General features: G+C 49.2%; 1 long non-coding RNA gene across 6 annotated transcripts; it reads right to left on the reverse strand.

The window, feature by feature from the left end:
• Positions 1-5,664: 5,664 nt before the first annotated feature.
• Positions 5,665-9,165, reverse strand: LOC104584670. Of its 6 annotated transcripts, XR_001408089.2 has the most exons (6): positions 8,568-9,165; positions 8,323-8,410; positions 6,791-7,559; positions 6,447-6,680; positions 6,253-6,313; positions 5,665-5,976 (listed from the first exon to the last, which is right to left on the reverse strand). It is a non-coding gene; the product is annotated as an uncharacterized LOC104584670 (long non-coding RNA). The 6 variants fall into 6 exon arrangements; XR_732546.3 differs by lacking the exon at positions 8,323-8,410; XR_001408088.2 differs by having other exon boundaries at positions 6,791-8,410.
• Between the last annotated feature and the right edge of the window lie 11,949 nt (positions 9,166-21,114).

The following is a 21,114-nucleotide window of genomic DNA, read 5'->3' on the forward strand; positions in this document are numbered from 1 at the left end:
TTTGTTTCGCTAAGACAAGCATTTGACCAAGAATTAATTTATTAATATGTAAGTTATATGATACGAAACCATGATCATTAGCAAGTACTTTTAAAGACGAATCCATTGATATAAATTTCATGCATGAAAAATCACATATTAATAAAGTTTTTATCGGTCAAAGTCTTGTCTTAACGAAACAAAATACGCCAAGCTTTATGAAATGGAGGGAGTATATCATAACGTGAAATATATAGTAGAATAATCTTTATAGGAAATGAGCAGTGAGTAGTGCTAAGAAACTAATCTGCTGAACAGAAGCAGTACGTACCCTTAGGAGCATCAAGCTAGCTATATATACATTGAGGAAAACAAACGAGCCAACAAAAAAGAAAAATCTTAGAACAAAATGAGAAGTCGATAACCAACTTCTAGGAGAGACATAATTAACTGCATTGATCTCGGTAGCTACGCCACCCACGGAATTTAAAGAGCCTAAAGAAGCATGGGTCATATATTTCGCTGAACGTCGTTCTTGCCAAGGTTGTATGTCTTTTTTTCAACCTACTCAAGTCCATCAAGTAATTACTGAAGATGAACTTCCCTAGCTAATAAACGGTATAGACAGTGAAAGTAGTACTGCCGCAACACGTATGGTCGCCGGCCAGGGGCGGCGCTAGTGGCGGTAGAGACAGCGCTGGGCGCCATAGGGGCAGGCCGTGCCGTAACGGCATAGCTCGGTCCGGTACTTTGGACGAGTTGGAATTAGAAGGGCAAAATTAGAGTCTTCACTTATTTTAAAGTGATTTTTAATGAGCTGATTAGTAACTATTAACTAAAATGAAATTTCGGGGTGGCCCCTCCCGCCCCCCCCCCCCCCCACCTCCCCCACGATCCGTCCCTGAGTGTGCCTGATCTCTCTCTGATCCAGATGCTAATGTTATGACCCTTGGTTGGTAAGAAAAGAAACCATGCATACAGATGGGTGTCATATGTGCCAATGTGTGTCTCACAGATACAGCTTATGTTAATTTGTCCTGCAACGTTATATCACTACTACAGAAAAGTTTATCAGTAACAGTCGGAAAATCTCATCATTAACGGGCGGGGCGACCGTCACTAACTTCCTACCATCAGTGGCAGGCGGCCCACCCATTAGTGATGATTCCCATCATCAGTGACGGTCACGTTTACGCGTCCGTCACTGATGATGGAAATCATCACTAACGGTCGCTATGATCCATCAGTGTGGTAATTAAAAAATGAGAGCGGATTTTTGGCCTGTACATTCACTGGCTTGTGCTATCCTGCCCTCCGTTACTGCGCCAATTTGGCCTGTACATTCACTGGCTTGTGCTATCCTTCCCTCCGTCACTGCGCCAAGATCAGTGCGCTGTGGTGCTTGGTCGACCAGTGCTCAGCTCCTCCCCTATGGGCCGGATGAAAAAAGGGCCTCCTCAGCCTGCATCCCGCGTACGGTCGAATCGGCCGTTTTTTCGGTGCATCGGCCCTTTTCTCTCGTCTCTCTCTTCGCGACGCGGTTCCCGTGCTCGCCGCCGGCTCGATTGGTTCCGCCGCTGAATCCTCCGCCCTCCTAGACCTCATCTGCAGCCGCAGCGCCGCCTTCAGGGGCTTGATTTGGTCCGCCAGCTCGATTGGGTAAGGCAGGCGGCAGGGCAGGCGTTTCTTCTCCTCCTCCTCCTCCTCCTCCTCCTCCTCCTCCTCTGCCATTGTTCCTCCTCGTCCGCCGTCAGGTGCCGCCCGCTCCATCTCTTCCGCCTCCTGTCGTCGTTCCTCTGCCCCGCCTGCAGCCCCATCATGCATCGAACACCAAACACGCGGCTGCAACTTGACGATGCACCCCAGCTGCTGCATCCCTTGCTACAGCACCGCTCGTGCGATGCACCCCAGCGCCTGCAGAAGAACCAAACACGCCCTATACTGCCCCGGGAATTCGGTCGCGACATGCGCCTACCCCCGTGCGTAGGTGGGCCGAGACCATGGTTAATCGAGCCCAGGCAGGTACGGGACGCAGGCGCCCTCCGCATAGCACGGTCCCGCGTCGACCGCAATCGAAGAAAGGGGAGGAGAAACGATGACGTCTTGTCCGGCGCCGGACCAAGATCGGGTCGTACAACGAGAGGAACTACTCTCTTCCTCGTCTCGTACTCCACCACCCTCCTAGTCTCCCACCCCTCGCCAGCTCATGTACCAATTTCGACATCCTGTCCCGCCAGGCGAAGCTGTCAGCGAGGAGGTCGGCGGCGCCCTCGAAGACGTGGAGGACGTGGACAGTCGCGGGCCAGTCGCCGCGGAGCTCCTCCGTCGACCGCGCCGACACATCACACACCCGAAGGAGCTGTTGAGCAGGCCGGCGTCCGCGAGGCGGTTACGCGACAGGTCGAGCGACACCAGCTATGGTGGGAACGGGACGCCTCGTCCGTGAGGGAATTCTTAGTCAGGTTTAAGACCTGCAGGTGGGTCGCAGGACGCCGGAAAACACCGAGGGCATCTTCGCGCTGAAGGCGTTCGATCATATGTCCACCTCGATGAGAGTGCACGAGATTTTGTTCGTCGGCGAGGTCCATGCCTCTGAGGTTGACGGCGACGACTCGGCTGTCGAGCTTGTCAGACGAGACGTCGGGCCACAAACAAGGTGCAGCGGAGTACGCGCTAGTGCTACCCGACGCCACGCTCGTGAGGGCCATCTGTGTACTGTTAATCTCTTGCTCGATAATCGACCAGCATATACACTTCAGGATACGGAAGCTGATCCGATTGATCCGAAAGGGGCCAGCGCCCGAGTCGCTGCTGTGAACCGCGCCGCGCTCGTGGGCGCATTCGGGCGCACGCTGCGGCAGCTGGAATGCTGGATGCGTCAGAGGCAGTGGGAAGGAGTGGCTGGAGGGGAGCTGACGGAGCTCGCCGAGTGCGCGGCCGGGCGGAGGCCCGAGGCAAGGCAGAGTTGCCCAGCGCGGTGGCGGCACCGAGGAGGTTGTAAAAGGGACAAGGAGCGCCGAGGAGGTTGTGCTAGAAATCATTTTCTGCAGAAGATGGACAGAGACGCAATGTGCTTCCTCTTCTATGGCATCTGGTCATCTGGATGATGTAACACTGAAATAACTTGATGTTTATGCTCCGTATTGGTGCCACACAATTGAAATATCTAATTGACATGATTGCTCCACTTGGTTCATTTCTCTTTCGCCTCTTTGATGAGACCACGTTTCAATTAAATCCTAGTGTTACTATCTTATTTCATCATACTATGCAAACAATGAAACAAGATACCGGTACATTGGAAAATAAATAAATATAGGCAACAAATTCCTTAGCTAAATCAGGTGAAAGGTATCGGTTGTACAGAAATAACAAACCACCAGTACAGAATACAGATACAACGAAGAGAGAAAACACCAGCAAAATCTTTACAATTTTCGCTGCACTTTGCAAGAAGCAAGATCAAATTGTCAATATTGAAAGAATTCCTTGTTAACGAATCAGGCGAGGAAGCATGGCAACTCTGCAGATTGATCTCAAAACTGCAACCTTGCGAGGATCAAATGTTAGGCATCAGCGATCAGTGGCAGCATCCGTCTGCGCCCGGCACGGGAACGGTGAGAACTCCACCAGCACAGGCTGCAGCTCCAATCGCTGGCGAGGATCTTGCCATTGTCCGTGGAGTCCGATCAATGCTCCGGCAGGCAGAGCAGCACGAGCTGCACGCAGAGCGTGGCCTGGTCCTTGTCTTAGGCGTCGTTCAGCCACTCGTCCATTAGCTCGAGCACGTTGCCTGCACGCGAGAGGTGCCAGCACCAGGTCACCAGACACCAGGTTGGCGCCCCGAAGGTTGAAGAAGACGAGGCTACCGAGCCACGCGACGCGGCCGGTGCGCTCGACGCTGCCCCGTGTGCCAGACGCTCTCCCGCATGTGGATCTCCTCCACCTTGTTGCGGAGGAGCTCGACAAGGATCGTCCACGTGAGGACGAGACGGGCACGCAGCGGGAGCTCGGGTGGGTCGACCACGGCGCCGGCGATGCTGCTGCTCGCGGCCGCGGAGAGACAGAGACAGGGAGAGGTGGGGCGGCGCCGTGGTCGAAGGACGAGGGACCGTCCTTGGGGAAGAGGGTCCTGGGGAGAAAACGGACGGTGGTGGAACTCGCCCGCGGTTGGCGGCGCCGTCAGCCTCAGTGCACGGAGGAACGCGGCGTGGAGGAGGGAGGGAGGCGGCAGCAAACGGCACCAAACGCGCTCCTCCACCTCATCTACGCCGAGATCGGCGCGAGAAGCCCGCCGGATTGGTTGGTTGACTAGGATCTGGAACCACAAGAGCTTGGCTTCGGGGGGTTGCTGTCCATCAGTCCATGGTGGGCGGCCGGATTGCTGCAGGGGGCGCAGGAGGGCGGCGGGGAATGGATTTTTTCTCGTGGCTTGACAGGAGACGGCCGGACGACGGGATGGGAGGTTGGGGATGGCGAGTGTTTGAATTGGGGGCAACAAGGTGCTGTGGTTTTGGGGAAAAGATGGGGCATATTGCCTTTCACAACGCGTCTTGACAGGAGACGGCCGGACGACGGGATGGGAGGTTGGTTCTTTGCTCGCTGCTGCACCCCCTCGCCGAATCACAACGCGTCTGGTGCGATCCAACGGCAACCAACGTAATGTACAGGCCAAAATGCATTTCCCTTTAAAAAATAATTAAATTGTTTCCGGAACACATAATATACAACACATATATGAACAGAAAATACACAGCATATGAACAAAAATACACAGCACATATATTTCGAATTAAAACCACAACCATTATTTAAAGCATACAAATATATCTCATACAACGTTCACTTCACGATATTGATTACAAAGTTTAAAAATTTCATAGTAAAGTCAAGTTTGAAGTTATTATCGTGGGCGAACCCTAGTAAGCACGGGTTCCACGCGTTTGAAAAAAGTCCCCACTCGGCTTGATGATCTCATTATTGATGAAATCACTGCTCGGAAAAAGCTTAGCAGCAGCGGTCCGAATTACACATCGGTGACGGTAACGCGGGCCGCCACTAAGCCTGCGCTACGGGTGCTAACGAGCACCGGTGGCGGGTATCATCACCGCCACAGGTGCTAACCAGCACCAGTGGCGGTTCGCACAACCGCCACTGGTAATCCATAGGGAGTTTCAGAAAATGCACTGGTGACCGTGAGAAAGACAGGCACTGTTAAATACCAGTGGCGGTGCGTGATCACGGCCACGGGTGTATATATATATATATATATATATATATATCGCACTATTCTGCACCCCACCGGCCAAGCGAGCCGCACGAACACGGAGCGCGCGCAGGCAGTCTGCATGCGACGTAGGAAAGTTAGCTTCTGACAATATAATTTGCACCGATCGTTTGCTACTGTGCTCCCGTTCAGTTATTTTTGCATGCGACGTAAGAAAATTATGTTTGCAATGAGCATTTGTGCCCGCACAGTTATTTTGCATGCATCGTAAGAAAATTATGTTGGCATCCGTCTTGCTGTGTCCAATTATTTTGCATGTGACATAGGAAAGTTATGTTGCATGCACTGCCCTTTCTACAGTAGCTAGCCTCGTACTAGGCAGTTGTACTTCCTTTAGAAAGTATTAAACTGCTTCCTGTTCCTAAATTACTCCGAAGCATATTAAGGAGACCAGAGGCTGGACGCGCGCAGGAACTTGTTTGATTAACAAAATAGAGTGGCAAACGAAAAAAAATTCAAGCATCATTACAGAGGTCAAATTAAGCAATCCTGGAGCTTTATGGAGGGAGCCAATCTTCTTTTGTCACAACAACGACGAGCACAAAAAACACATGCCTCACTTAACTGCTCAAGCACTACAACAGCAGAAGAAGAAAGGTATAGACATGATTGTAACTATGCAAGCCCTTTCAGACACATCGTTCCTCCCTCAGGCCAGTAACACTTCTCTCCATCTGACACAATGACTGCCTGCAAAATTGCCCAACATCCTGCAAATAATACCATAACACAATGTTACTCAACTCTGTGTTTGCAAGATATATTTTTTAAACCATATCAATATAATTGAGAAATGCACCTGTAAGTAAGTTAGTATTTGCACATTCTTGCTTGAGTATTTGTCATGAGACATGACGAAACAACAAGATATTAGGTTTCAGATTATATCATCATCATTATCGGCAATCATATTCATATCTTAGACTCTAAGCATGTCCATTTCATCAAACAAAGAGGCGAAAGCAAAAATATTTAGTCAAACTCACATCTGATAATCCAGTGTGCTTTGATTCTTGAACCATACATAAATACTTTTCACCTCCTAACCTGCACCGTGTGACATGAAGAAAAGAGTAAATAAAGGTGGGATACAAGTAAACAAGTACTCAGCAGAACAAAAGTTCAAGTTTTATTATCCTTAGAATTTTGTCAACGTTAAACAAGAGTTTACATAGCATACCTTACAACATGCTCACAAGTAAAATTAGAGGAAGTTTAGCTCTCTGAATGTGGTAACAGCTCTTCCACCTCAATCCTAGAGCTAAAATAGCCCATGTTTCTCTTCCTCTAGTGGACAATCTCAACCTCTGCCATAAAAATACTGTATACTGGTGTATGGTCGGAGAAGCTGAGACTCTCCACAAACGTAAAATAGCTGATGAGACCATCACCGTACCAGAGAATGCAATCACACCTTTCAATCCATAAGCCGAACATGAAAGGGTTTGAGATCCACATGAATCAGTAATGTACTGTAAAACAAAGCAGCTCTATCTGTATGTTATAGAAACTAAAGAAACTTACCATGCAGGTGTTCTCCTCTGAATTTCGATGCATAAGAGTTCTTAAACCTGGTATGAAGGAAAAACTCCAAGAATTCCATTTAATAATGAATTATTATATAAACCTGGTACCACCAGTATGCTCGTATTATAATCAAGAAAAGCCAACGAACGTTACAATCTCTCTTAATTTCATGAACATAGTATCAGCAGTCAACTGTCAGTTTTGATACACATCCACAAGGAAAGAGGTTAAAGTCCAATTTTTCCAAATAGATTAGTACAGATTGTAATTTTGGAACACAAAATAAATCATTGTTGTAAGCTTGCAAGCACCTTATTTAAGCTAAACCTGGTTATGTCCAACCATATGAAAACAATTATTCCATTAGCAATAAATCAAATTCCAAATTATATATGTACGCGATCAAAGACTTACGGTGCACAAAATGAAATCTCTTAGAGGACAACATAGGGAGGAACTCACAAGAAAACTAACGAATCACATGCTAACAATCGAGAAAAAGGGCAAGATGACAGATAATTAGGAGTTGTAGCGGGCATTAGATAGGATAACATGATCTGAAAAGCACAATAGAGCCTGGAAGAAGGAAAACTTTGATTATCCTACAACACACATTAAAGAAGCATCAAGAATACCTTCTACAAACAGCTTAGAGCACACTAAAGGAAGCCAAGTGCACATTTTTACTGTAACCTCCTCCCCTAGCCTTCTTTCTCTGCACAAATACTTGACGTGCTAAACCACCTGTAGCAAATCTTTGTAGTTCCTGGAATAGACAGGGTTTAGAGTCTGGTAGTTTGCATTGAGACGAAATTGCAAATTCTAATTACCCAGCAAAGTCTGCTAGTTTCTACAACGAGTCACCCTACCCTTCATCAGGTTGAAACTAGAGACCTCAAACTTCATATAGGAATAAAATAATGGAAGAGATAAGACCTTGTTGCTTATATTTGTGCTGAGACAAATATTAGAATCTTCATATATGTCCCCCTTTGCCAGTCCCAAATTATCAAACTTTTGTTTCAGTTGAGCAAGCAAACTAATATCTATTGGGCAAGCCAACTAACAGGAACACCTGATGAACTCACATCAGTTCAGCTTTTGACCTAATTAACTCACATCATTTGAGCTTTACTGGTTTGTGTCTAAATAATAGAGGAACACTTTGATCTTTAGGTGAAAAGCTACCATAAGATTTAAGGAAAACTCTGAGAGGAAAGCGGGAGCATTAGAACATTAAGACATGACCACAAAGATGCTTGCTTTCAGCCTCAGCTAAAGAAAAGCAGGACAAATACAAATAAGAAAAGAGGATGTGCATGATTTCCTCTCCCTGTTTATTTTCTGTTCCAGAGGATGTACAATCCTGAACGTACTTAAAAAGGATATGATCACGCCAACTCTACTATGTAATTTTTCATAAGCTCAAACAGTGGCATCAAATTAAATACTTCTGCAGACCAGACAATAAAATCTTAGTATTATTGGTCAGTGTTTCAATCTTGCAGAGAAGGAAGTAAAGAACAAACCTGCATTATGCTAAAAAAAACACTCTCACGAGCATTCCGTCGAACAGGTGCAAGTCAACTCCATCCAACATAATATTTCTCATGGCTGCTGTAATTAACTATTCCAGATGTGATGGCAGCAACAAATTTCTCAATGCTCCATTGCGTTGGAATTAATCAGAGGAATTTTGCCTCAAAAAACTCAGATAGATTCTTGCCTAAAAGAAAAAAAATACAGAGGAAGAGGAATTGGTTTGATTGGTTACCTTTTTCTCAGGGCTGAATCCGAGCGGCTGCTGCTGCTACCGAGGAGCCAAGCGGCGGCAGCAGCACGAGCAGCATCTCCATCTCCAGTTCACGCACGCGCCGGAGAGGGAGAGAGAGAAGGAGGAGGAGGAGGAAGAAGCAGGAGGAGGAGGCTAGCGAGGGGCCTGTTTGACGCTGGGGATCACGGCTCCGTGGTAGCGCTGAAGCGGACAAGGCTTTGAGCTGCGGAGGAGAAGATGGGGATGGAGGTGGACGTCGCCCCAACGACCGGCGCCGGCGCCGGCGCCGCTCAGGCTCGAGCCATCATGCCGCGTAGCCAGCCGCCGCCACGCCCCGTGCGCCGCTCCTCCTGCTCTCACGCGCCACCGCCGGCTGCTCCTTCCCTAGGCGTCGCCGCCAGCACCACCTATCCTCGCCAATCGCCAGGCCACCCCGGCTCCACCGAACCAAAAATCCGGAACCGCACACACGATTTGAGGAAAGTGGGTTTAGCTCGACTAAGAAACTGTCGTTGTAAAAAAGGAGACGAAATTACGTCTGAGACGACGGAAAATTAGGTGGGCCGCGCGCAAGGCGCAACTCGCTCTGGTCCAGGTCGGTTCGACCCCGGGTGAAGAACAGTTATTCTATATATATATGTGTGTGTGTGAGAGAGAGAGAGCGCGCGCGCGCGATAGATAACAGTAACCGTTCACAAAACTTATTTAAAAAACATAGATATTCAATCTTTAACATTGTACATCAAAGTTTGAATACATCGGCACAAACCCGCCTTCATAAAAATCACCGTTTTCCTCCAGGACCTCTTTGTTGAGAATTGTGGCTATCTTCCTCTGAATATTGAACACAAGAACAGCTGCGTTGTGTCCATATTCTGATTTGGTCTTGAAGTAATCCACCATCTGTTGGTAAGTCATCTTCGTCTTGGGTTTGAAACTGGTGATCTAATTGCGGATGATGTACGCGCAGTAGTATCCACAGAAGACCGTACCTTGCGGCTGTTCTATGCATGGGAAGTTTTTGTGATGGGTTATTTTCTTCCTGCCATAACTTGGCAACTCATAACCAGTCACCGCCTTTTTCCACGCCTCTTCGAAGAGTGTTCGGATGGGTTTGAAGTCGCGCTGCTCATAGCCTTTCTTCCGTCGGAGTGGATCGAGATACGTCACCGACCCTTCTTCGAAAGAGAAGGCCACCACCACCCAATGTTCGCTGTTTAGAAAAAGAACACACATTTATAACCGAAAAGAGAACAACTTAGTGGAACTAGAAAGAAAGCAATGGTCGTGAGAACAACTTACTCTAAATGGTAGAGTGTAAGAATATAACGTCGTTGCTTGTGCATTGCGAAGAAATTAGCTAGGTATGAAATTGCCTTCTCTCTCGAACCCCATTTCCATTCTTCTAGACCGATGGTTGCTTTGTTGAACAGGAGAGGATCGGCGATGGCAACGTGTGGTTCTTTCAGGCTGAAGGACTCCCTTGTGAAGTATACACACCAGAGTCTTAATGTTGTTGTCTAAGCACTTTTGGTTGAAGAAGTGAAACAAGTCAAGGAAGTCCACACCGAAGGTAAATTCCTTTGTCTGCAGGTCCCCCTTTTCGGCATCATAGAAGACATAATACGCTGGCACCTTCACATTCATCTGTTGAGCATGTTGTGCAGAATTAGCTGATGATGCCATGTAGTAGCCATATAGCTTTTGAATCTCTTGCGGCAGGCTCCTTAGGTCCTTAAGGGTGACCATCGGTTGTCCAGGGTAGACCATCAGCACTTTTTCGAATTCCCTGGCCACGAAGTAGGCTCCGCCGACTAAATCACCAGCTACAGGGGGGGCTTCATATTCAAAATATCTGGCCGGTTTTCCCAATTTCCTTCGATTATTGGAGGATTGCTGGGTTGCTTGCCCGTTGAGTCCAACTCTTTACTCTTTGAGTCATTAGATCTCTTGCTGATTTTGGACCCCCTCTTATTGGTGCGCCGGCGTTTCAAAAACTCGGCCTCCTCTTGATCCTTGAAGGTCTGGGAGACCTGCTTGCCAGACGCGTACTCCAGCGCCCCCGCCACAGATTTCCGTGGCACGGGTGCAGGTCGTGGTGGTTGCGAGGGTTGGCTTTCTTTACGGTGGGGCAGCGACGGATTAGGCGGTGGCGCATGAGCTGGTGTAGCGTCATCATCGCTGCAGTCTTCCGCTAGTTCGAAATCGAAGCCTCCTTGCCCCGACGTTGGTGAATCCGGACGTGCCGGCTTATTGGGGGATGGGCCAAGGGGCGATGGAGAGGGAAGTCGTCGAGCGGAAGCCGGTGGAGACGCTACGGGACATGACAGAGAGGGAGAAGGTTGGGGAGCGAGGACTACCAACCTCCTGGGCCACTGGATGTACGTGCCCCGGCATAGCCATAGAGTCACTGATTCCTCCTCTGGAGGATAAGGGACCAGCGTCTTGTCAAATTCCGGGAGCACGTAGTCCACCTGCACCCTGACATGATCCGGGGCCATGGGTGTGTTGTGCACGACCGGCATTCTTGGCATCAGCATACCACGCGCGCCTACCGGATTCCCGGTGGATGGCATCAATATCCGGCAATTAATACTCTTCTATGCGTGACAAACAAATTAACATACGTACGTTAGTGTTATGGTGTGAAGAATGACGTAATTGAGTATACATATACTATGGTACCAGTAAGGAGCTTATCGGGATGTCATCAGATGGGCCAATGGGGTCATTCGGGAGTTCGGTGCCGGAGCCAACATTGCTCTTATACGGTGGTGGCGAATGATTCGGAGTCGACTGATGATCATTCGGAGTCATAGGCCTCGGTGTCGCGCCTCGGTTGCCATCATATGTAGCAACGAACTCCTCCATAGTCTGGCCGGAGTCCCTCGCTGCCTTTTTCGCCACCTCTATTATTTCTTCGTGCTTCTCGGCCTTTCTTTTACGGCTCCGGTCTTCTTTCTCTTGAGGAAAGACTTTGTGGCAAAGGGCCCCGGTTCCTAAGGCTCGAATATGGCCCCCGTGCTCATTTCTTCCTAAAGCATAGCTGAGTGGTGAATCCCACTGTGCATGGAGCTCGTCGTGGGAGCCTTCCGACTCAAACTCAGCGACCTTGTCCTAAAATAAGACAAAGTCGGTGCCAATTTATAAGTGAGTGTGTTAGAAGATGAACTGAAAAAGAAGTGGCGGTTGAGGCCTTACGTTTAAAACTTTCTGGTCTTCACGGATAGGCTTTAGGCCCGCCCACTGTTCTTTGGTCATGGTACTCTGCACAAAGGTGGTGGACTGGTCATGACGGAGCATTGTTGGGACAGGAGGGACTATCCCTCTTGCCGCAAGCTCGGCGTCCTCCTTCGCCCACACCGGCTTCTTTCCCTCGATACCACGACTGCCAAGGCGGTGGTTAAATTTCCTCTTGGCATGTAGTGCCGCTTACCACTCTTGGGTTGCTATGAATCCTGGATCCTTTTCCCTCTCCTTGTACTCCTCCCATTCATCCTCTGTGATCCTCGGCCATTTCCTATGAATCACCGACTCCCAATCTTCGTTCAAAAAAGCTCTGACCTTGGTACCCCAATTTCTCTAACCCCTACACATTGTGGTCTTCATCGCTCCGAATACTTCTTCACGGAGCACGGGATCAGGCACCTCGAACCTCTCCCATGCCTTGGCATAACAATCTTGCTTGACGCTCTCAGGAACCTTGGTCCATCTCTGATTGATGTTCATGAAGGAGCGAACGATTGCATTGCATGTGTTGGCGAAACACGACGCGGCCCTCTTTGTACTCGCGGGTTTCCCGATGTCGTCAGTCCTGGTGACAATGATTTTCTCCTTTGTCGGCTTGTTAGACCCACGAGGCGCCTTGTTCTTCGAAGTAGCCTGCGACGTGGTAGCCTCAGAGCCTGCATTGAAGCCCGAAGGGTCACCGCCACCGTTTTCAGGCTCGTCGTCTTGGCTATGGGCTATTGGTGTGCCCGACGACGAAGAACCCTAAGGTGAGTCCTCAGGGTATTCTCCATCGCGACCCTAAGGTTCCTATACAATGCCCTTACATGGATTACTTTAAAAAATCAAAAAAACTCGGCATGACCCGTACTGTAAATCTAGAAAAATTCGTCATGACCCGTGCTATAAAGCTAGTGAATTGGTCTACCCGATAATGAAACCTGCATAAAAATTACCCACCCACATATACCCCCTCGGCGTGATGGCCGGCCCCTTAAATTTCAACGGCCTTGGCACGATGGCCGGGCCCACATCAACAGCAACAGTAGCAACAGTAAACTTAATGAGCAAAAAAAACACTAATCGTCCTAATCCTTAACCCTACCTTCATGCATATTCACATTGTATCACATTATACACATTCACATTCACCCTATTCGTCTACACATTATTCTTCTAATCTTCTACACATTAATCTTCTACATGCTCAAGGTGTAACACGCAGGTTTACATCGTGTCGTTACCGTGACTTCACCATTGTGGTATTCCGGTGACTCTTCCTCTACCGCCCACAGCTTCTTCCTTATGCCCAAGAACTCCAGGTCCTTCCGTGCCTTTAGCCCATCTTTTGTCTTATCTGCATTGTTCATTAGCAAGCCCAACAAGCTGTCACAGACGTTCTTCTCGACGTGCATGACATCTATGATGTGACGGCTTTGTAAGAATTTCCAGTAAGGCAGGTCCAAAACACAGACCTCCTTTTCCACACAGGTCCATCGCCATCCTTTTCTTTCGCTTGCGGATTTGCTTTCCCGGCAACAACTTCCAAGTTCCTGACAATTTCATAGATTTCGTGCCCAGTCTTTTCCCTGGGCTTCAAGTGAGGCTCTGACCTCCCATTGAAGTTTTTTTGTCTTTCCTCCATGGGTCATCGGGTTGCAACCACTTTCGCTGTCCCATGTACACAATCTTCTGTGAAACTGGCAGCCTGTGTGAGTTCGTTTCATCCCTGCACTTTGTACACGCTTTGTACCCATGTGTGCGTTGGCAAGACGAGTTCCCGTTCGCAGGGTAGTCATGCACACATGTCAGCAGAGCTGCTCGAAGGGTGAACTCCTCCTTCTTGTGAGCGTCCCAAACCTTTCGGCCCGTACTCCAAAGTTCCGCAAGTTCATCTTTCAGTAGCTCCAGATACACGTTCAGATCAGCTCCCGGTTGGGGCCTTGTATGAGCATGGATAGGTGGATGTACTTCCTCTTCATGATAAGCCACGGAGGAAGGTTGTATATGAACAGGATCACCGGCCATGTGCTGTGTTTGCTGCTCATGTTTCCGAATGGATTGATTCCTTCCGTACTCATCCTGAACCTGATGTTCCTGGGCTCTGCGCCGAAGTCTGGAAACTCCTCGTCCAGGGTCCTCCATTGAGTCACATCGACAGGGTGTCTGAGTACACCATCGTCATTACGGTACACCTCATCTGGATCGATATCCTTCTGAGTCGTGTCGTGGAAGATGAACCACCTGGCCTCCTTCTCGTTTTGAAAGCAACGCTCCAGCCCGCTACCACACGGGAGGTACCATACCGTCTTCGCCGCCGGACCACGAGTCACTTCTTCCTCCGGGAGGCCCTCAGGATTGGGGTCTTTCTTTCTGTATTGGGATGTTTTGCATACTGGACATCTGTGCATGTCTTTGTATTCCCCCTTGTATATGATGCAGTCCAACGGACAAGCATGGTATCTGACAACCTCTAACCCGAGGGGACATGCAACCTTATTCGCTTCGTACGTGCTCTTAGGCAACATGTTGCCCGCAGGAAAAACAGTAGAAAGGTAACTCAAAATATCCGTGAATCCCGAGTCCACGATGTTATATTTTGCCTTCATTCGGAGAAGTTCTAGCGTTACTTCCAGCACACTTTCTCTCCCTTCATTCGGAGAAGTTCGACCTTCCACTGGTGACCAGCTGCGGCTCTGCTCCTCACCGGCGGCGAAGCCCTGCCAAAATTGATGGCGGCGGCTCGAAGGTAGCTCTCCCCCCATCTCCTTCTTCTTTCTCTCCCTTCTTCCTCCGCTTCTTCTTCTTCAATTTGGCCAAAAATCTATTAATGGCGTGGTGGCCGGTGGTGGCAAATCCGGCCCGGATCTCTCTCCGGTGGCTCTCTCGGGCTGCCCCCGCTGTCTCTGGAACTCCCCCTCACCCTAGTGAGGGCCCTCCCTACCGGATCCCTCTCTCTCTCTCGCTTTAATTTTGCTCCAATGAGCTCCCTCCCTCTCTCTCTCTCTCTAGCTCTCTCTCTCTCTCTCTGTAGCTCTCTCTCTAGCTGCTTATGGGGGAGCTTAGCCCCTGGGGGTAGCCCTAGGGTTAAGCTTAACCTCAGGATTGGTGTATGTGCATGTTAAGCATATTAAATGTGTGTTGACACCGGCCTTCGTGCCGTGTATTTCTTATGTGATGTGATACCGATGGTCGTGCCGATGTGGGTGGGGGTAATTTGTTTTTAATGCAGGCATCGAATTTCGTAGTGCAAAATGCTATTTTTTTTAGCAAAGGTCATGCCGAAATTTTCCATTTTTGTCGATCAAGCTGATTTGTTTATTTTTTAAAAGATTTGTGTTGTAGCTCGATGGGCCGTGCTTGGATGTACGAGGACAGGTTACGTGTTGAGTGGATAGAGCGGCTGAAGACTTTTGTCGATGACGGTGTGGAAGATATGCATAAGAAAGTGAGTGATAAGATGTGTTGTCCCTGTGTGAGATGTCGGAACAGCAAGCTGTACGAGCCAGAGGATGTCGAGATGCACTTGCTCATGCAAGGATTTGTGTCTGGTTATTCAAGGTGGACTTCTCACGGGGAGGATGACATTGAAGTCGATGACGACATTGAGATGGAAAAAATGAAGTCTGACGACCAGCCTGGTGAAGAAGCATACCGTGGCGAGGATCCAGTATAGGACGTTCCAACCGGTAGGATGGTTGAAATGGTAGACAATTAGCATCTGCAGAATCAGTTGGATGACCCCGAGGATGAGAGGTGTGCCGTAAGTTCAAGAAGCTGAGGGAGGATGCCGAGACACCGTTATATGAAAATGCCCACGTGGATAACAATGTGCTAGAAGTAACGCTCGAGCTTTTGCGTATAAATGCAAAATACAACATCGTGGACTCGGGATTCACAGAGATTCTGAGTTACCTACGTACGGTACTTCCTCCGGGCAACAAGTTGCCTAAGAGCACGTACGAGGCGAAGAAAGTTACATGCCCCCTCGGGTTAGAGGTCATCAGATACCATGCTTGTCCGTTGGATTGCATCATATATAAGGGTGACTACAAAGACATGCAGAGCTGTCCAGTATGTAAAACATCCCGATACAGGAAGAAAGACCCCAATCCTGACGGCGGCGAGGAGGAAGAATTGGAGCGTGGTGCGGCGGCAAAGACGGTCTGGTATCTCACGTGTGGCACCAGGCTGGAGCGTTGGTTACAGAACGAGAAGGAGGCCAGGTGGTTCATCTACCACGACGCGACTCAGGCGGATATCGATCCTATGGGCTTGTACCGCAACGATGATGGAGTCCTCAGACACCCCGCAGATGCGGCTCAATGGAGGACTCTGGACGACGAATTCCCCGAGTTCGGCGCAGAGCCCAGGAACATCAGGTTCGGGATGAGTACGGACGGGATCAATCCGTTCGGAAACTTGAGCAGCAAACACAGCACATGGCCGGTGATCCTGTTCATATACAACCTTCCCCCATGGCTTGTCATGAAGAGGAAGTACATCCACCTATCAATGCTCATACAGGGCCCTAAGCAGCCTGCAGCTGATCTGAACGTGTATCTGGAGTTGCTGAAGGATGAGCTCAAGGAGCTTTGGGAGAAGGGTCGAAAGGTTTGGGACGCTCATAAGAAGGAGAAGTTCACCCTTCGAGCAGCTCTCCTGACATGTGTGCATGACTACCCGGCGAACAGGAACTCATCGTGCCAGTCAACAGATGGGTACAAAGCGTGCACAAAGTGCGGGGACGAGACAGAAGGGTTGTTCCTGCCAAAATCAAAAAAGATTGTGTACATGGGACACCGTAAGTGGCTGGAGATAAAGGACCCGTGGAGGGATGATAAGAAAAATTTCAACGGGAGGGCAGAGAGGCGGCACAAACCGAGGGAACTGACTGGACACGAAATATACGAAATTGTCAGGGACCTTGAAGTCGTGGCCGGGAAAGCACAGCCGGCTGCTCGTCCAGATGGCGGCCTTACGTACAAGAGGAGGTCCATGTTCTGGGACCTGCCTTACTGGAGGTTCTTACAGAGCTGTCACACCATAGACGTCATGCATGTCGAGAAGAACGTGTGCGACAGCCTGTTGGGCTTGATTATGCACCACGCGAACTAGTCAAAAGATGGACCAAAGGCACGGAAGGACCTGAAGTGGATGGGGATAAGGGAGAAGCTGTGGCCGATAGAGGAAGAGGCGCCGCAGGAAAACAAGGATGGTGAACGCACGATATATACACGATGCAAACCTGCGTGTTACAGTCTGAGCAAAGCTGAGCTGCATAGAATGTGCGAGTGTCTCCATGGCATTAAAGTTCCATCGAACTACTCATCCAGCATCAAGAAACTCGTTGACATGAAGAGCCACAAGCTGGTTGGCATGAAGTCTCACGACTGCCACGTGATTCTCACGCAGCTACTTCCGGTTGCAATAAGAGGCTGCATGGAGCCATGGGTGAGAGAGACGGTCATGAAGCTTTGTGACTTCTGCGACACGATCGGCTAGAAGTCCATCACGGTGGACCGTTGCCTGCAACTGAGGGACGCAATGATACAGATATTGTGCGAATGTGAGATGTTCTTTCCCCCAACGTTCTTCGACATTATGGTCCATCTGATGGTCCACGTCGCCGATGAGATCTGGTTGTTAGGGCCATCGTTCTTGCACAACATGTTTGGGCCCGAACGATACAACGGGGTGCTGAAGCGATATGTTCGTAACAGAGGGCGTCCCGAAGGAAGCATCATGGAAGGCTATCATGCAGAAGAGTGCGTTGAGTTCTGCACTGATTGGTTGGCGGACCGCAAACCCATAGGGGTCCCCGAATCACGACATAAGGGGAAGCTCGAAGGTGAAGGTGGGCTTGGCCGGAAGGATCTTGATGTGCATGCCCGCCAAAGAATGGACGACTTTATAAGAGCACACACAATGCTGATGCAACTCACGCCAGAGGTCGGGCCGTTCATCGACATGCACATCGAAGAACTTCGAAACCTCAACCCTAACAGGAATGATGATTGGATCCAGCGAAAACACAATTCTACATTCGCCATGTGGCTCAAGAATCTTTAGTATCGGAGGGCTGCGGCGAATGAAGATGAGAAGATTGTCCAGAAGTTGTCACGGCTTCCCGACCGCAACGTCGTGACATACCAGTCGTACGCAATGAATGGGTATACGTACTACACCAAGGCTCAAGACCGTAAGAGTACGTACCAAAACAGCGGTATAGTGCTCGTAGCTGAGACGGGGACCGACAGCGAAGGCCAGACTAAAGCGTACTATGGCGTGGTCGAAGAGATCTGGGAGCTTGACTACACCTTCACCGCCATCGCCACGTTTCGCATCAGATGGGCACGCGATGTCAGGCATGAAGATCATAGGCTCACAACAATGATTCTGCCAAAAGAGGTTCCTCGTCATCAGGTGAATGTCAAAAGAATCTCGGCACTGCTTGAACCATGGCAGTTTGCTTCCAAATGCAAACAAGTCTTCTTCATAGAAGACCTGATAGCGAAAAACCGCGTAGTCGTGAGGAGAGGTAAAAGGAGCATTGTTGGGGTCGACGGAGTAACTTCACAACAAGACTATGAAGGTTTCCCCGATCCCACGACCAGGCAAGAAGAAGAGGTGGCAAGATGGACGATCCAGACAAGAAAGAAGACAAAATTACCCAGACAAGACGGGGCCTACGCCAGAAGTAGCCACGATGAGGTCCACACGTATAAGAGGAAATAGAAGACAACAAAGAAAAAAGACAAGATTGTCCAATAGTTTACTATTTGTGTAATTTTGATCAATTATGCTCGTTGATGATTTTCAATGTAATTTGAATTCTAACGAGGTTTGAATTTTAACTTGTTCAAATTTGAAAACAAATGCCGTAAATTTGTTCTAAATTTTTTTCTAGTGTGAATGCATATTTTATTTGCTTCTTTCGATTTCGGAAAAATTTAAGAGATATGGATTTTTTTTAACTCTTATTACATGTTATTTTCAATATAAAGGAGAAAAAAAAGTTTTTAAGCCCGCTCGGGTCAACTGAGCGTTTCTAGTTCGGGCCCAGCCAGGCAAACCCGGGAGCAGCCTACTACCTACTAGGCCAGAGCAGACCCGGGCCCACGGGGCTGTAATCCGAGCCCACAAAGAACAGTACAGGTACCGGGCCCACGGGCCAGGCAAGGAGAACAGGAGACAGGCGAGAGGAATATTCGGAAGCTGATGGGAGAAGGGAGGAAAGCCTTATATGCTGGTCGAATCGCTTGTAAACTAGTGAGGTGGGACTAAACTCCCACCTCGCCTCGCGCGGCGGCCCGCAGAAGGCCACCGGTGGCGGTGATTTCTTGAAACTCGCCACTGTAGGGGTACCAGTGGCGGTTTATAGGGAAACCCGCCACCATAAGCCAGCACCAGTGGCGGTGATTTTCGTGAAACCTACCACTGGTGCGTGCTACCAGAAAAGGAGGCAAAAAAGTTTTTTTAGCCTGCCCGGTCAACTAGGCTGTTTCGGGTTCGCGCCCAGCCAGGCGAGAACCCCTGATCTGCCTACTACCTACTAGGCGAGAAGAGCATGGGCCCACAGGGCTATAATGCGAGCCCACCAGTGCACACATAGGATACCGGGCCCACAGGACAGGCGAACAAGAGTGGACGAGAGAGCGGCATTTGATTTTATTCGGAATCTGCATTTGGAGGTGGGGGGGAAAGCTATTTATGCTGGTCGAAACTCTTGTAAACTAGCGAGGTGGGACTAAACTCCCACCTCGCGTCGCGCCGCACCCCGCAGAAGGCCACCAGTGGCGGTAATTACAGGGAAACCCGCCACCGGAAGTTGGCACCAGTGGCGGTGATTTTCCTGAAACCCGCCACTGGTGAATGCTAAAGAACTTAGGGATTTCCCAAATCTTGTCCAACTCACCAGTGGCGGTGAGTTGTATGAAACCCGCCACTGGTGAATGCTACAGAACTTAATGATTTTAGAATGCACTATTATAATCCTATTATATTCTCTGCATTCCCAAAAAATATAGCAGTTGTACTTTTGGGTGTATAATAATATTGTTTGTTCCCAATACAAGTTTTAGACATTAATTCAAAGTATTTCATACAAATTTATGTGATTATGTGTGGCTTTGGTGCTAATTTAATTCCATAAAATTCAATTTTCATCAAAATGAGCTGAAACTTGGCATGGGAACACCTCTCAGTCTAATGAAGCCACATGGAAAAAATCAACCCCAAAGTTGTTATAATGTTACAATTTGGATGTTGGCTTAGAAGGTATCAGAGATATCTACCTAAATGATCCCAATATGATATTCTTATGGGCTTCATTTGGAATTTTGGCGGGTATATACAATGTCACCGCCACTGGTGCGTGGAACAGGAATGTGGTGAACCCTCACTCGTGTTCCAATTACCAGTGTCGGGGTTTTCATATACCCGCCACCGGTGGGTCACCAATGGCGGGTATACCGAAATCCCCGCCACCGGTGGTGTCGTGTACCAGAAACCCTAGGAGGGGTCACCAGTGGCGGGTCACCAGTGGCAGGGATTTGCATATAACCGCCAATGGTGACCCTTGGGGTATATATTTGACGTGAAGGACTTAGTGAAATTTCGCATTTCCAGTCCCGCGCGTCCTAACCGACTAGCAGCGGCGACCATCTCTCCCGACGTAGGTGAAGCCCTGCCCAAGCCGCCGGCCGCCGTCCTTCCCCTCCTGCCGCTAGCCCTTCGCGCGCCGCCCTTCTCGCCGCCGCCGCCGCCCATCTCCCAAACCCTAGCCGCCATGAGTAGCTCCACCGGCGGCTCCGGACGCTCGACGCGGAGCGGGAAGCACGGCCGCCGGATCGGGATCCCACATCGCAGGGGGCGCGGTCGGACCCACTCGGCGGCACCTCCGCCGCCTACCACGACGGACGGGGCCGCCGACCCCGCCTCCACCACCGCGTCCGCCGCGGACGACACCACCAAGGCCCCCACGACCGCCTCCACCACGGCAGCCGTCCCCGCCGCGACACCACCACCGCGGTCATCCCCGCCCCTGCCCAGGTAAGGGTTAGGGTTAGGGTTCAATTTTCTGTTAAATGGGTTCAATTTCATGAATTTGCTGTTGTTTAGTGTCAAATTATGGTTCAGTTTGAAGAATTTGGTGTTAAATTGGTTCAATTAAATCAATTTGCTGATGTTTAGTGGTAAAATATGGTTCAATTTTATTAATTTGCTGCTAAATGGGTTCAATTTGATCAAATTGCTGCTGCTTAGTGTTAAATTATGGTTTAATTTGATTAATTTGCTGCTAGTTATGGATTTGTTT

This window comes from Brachypodium distachyon, chromosome 4 (assembly GCF_000005505.3).
Source record: "Brachypodium distachyon strain Bd21 chromosome 4, Brachypodium_distachyon_v3.0, whole genome shotgun sequence".
Lineage (NCBI taxonomy): Eukaryota > Viridiplantae > Streptophyta > Magnoliopsida > Poales > Poaceae > Brachypodium > Brachypodium distachyon.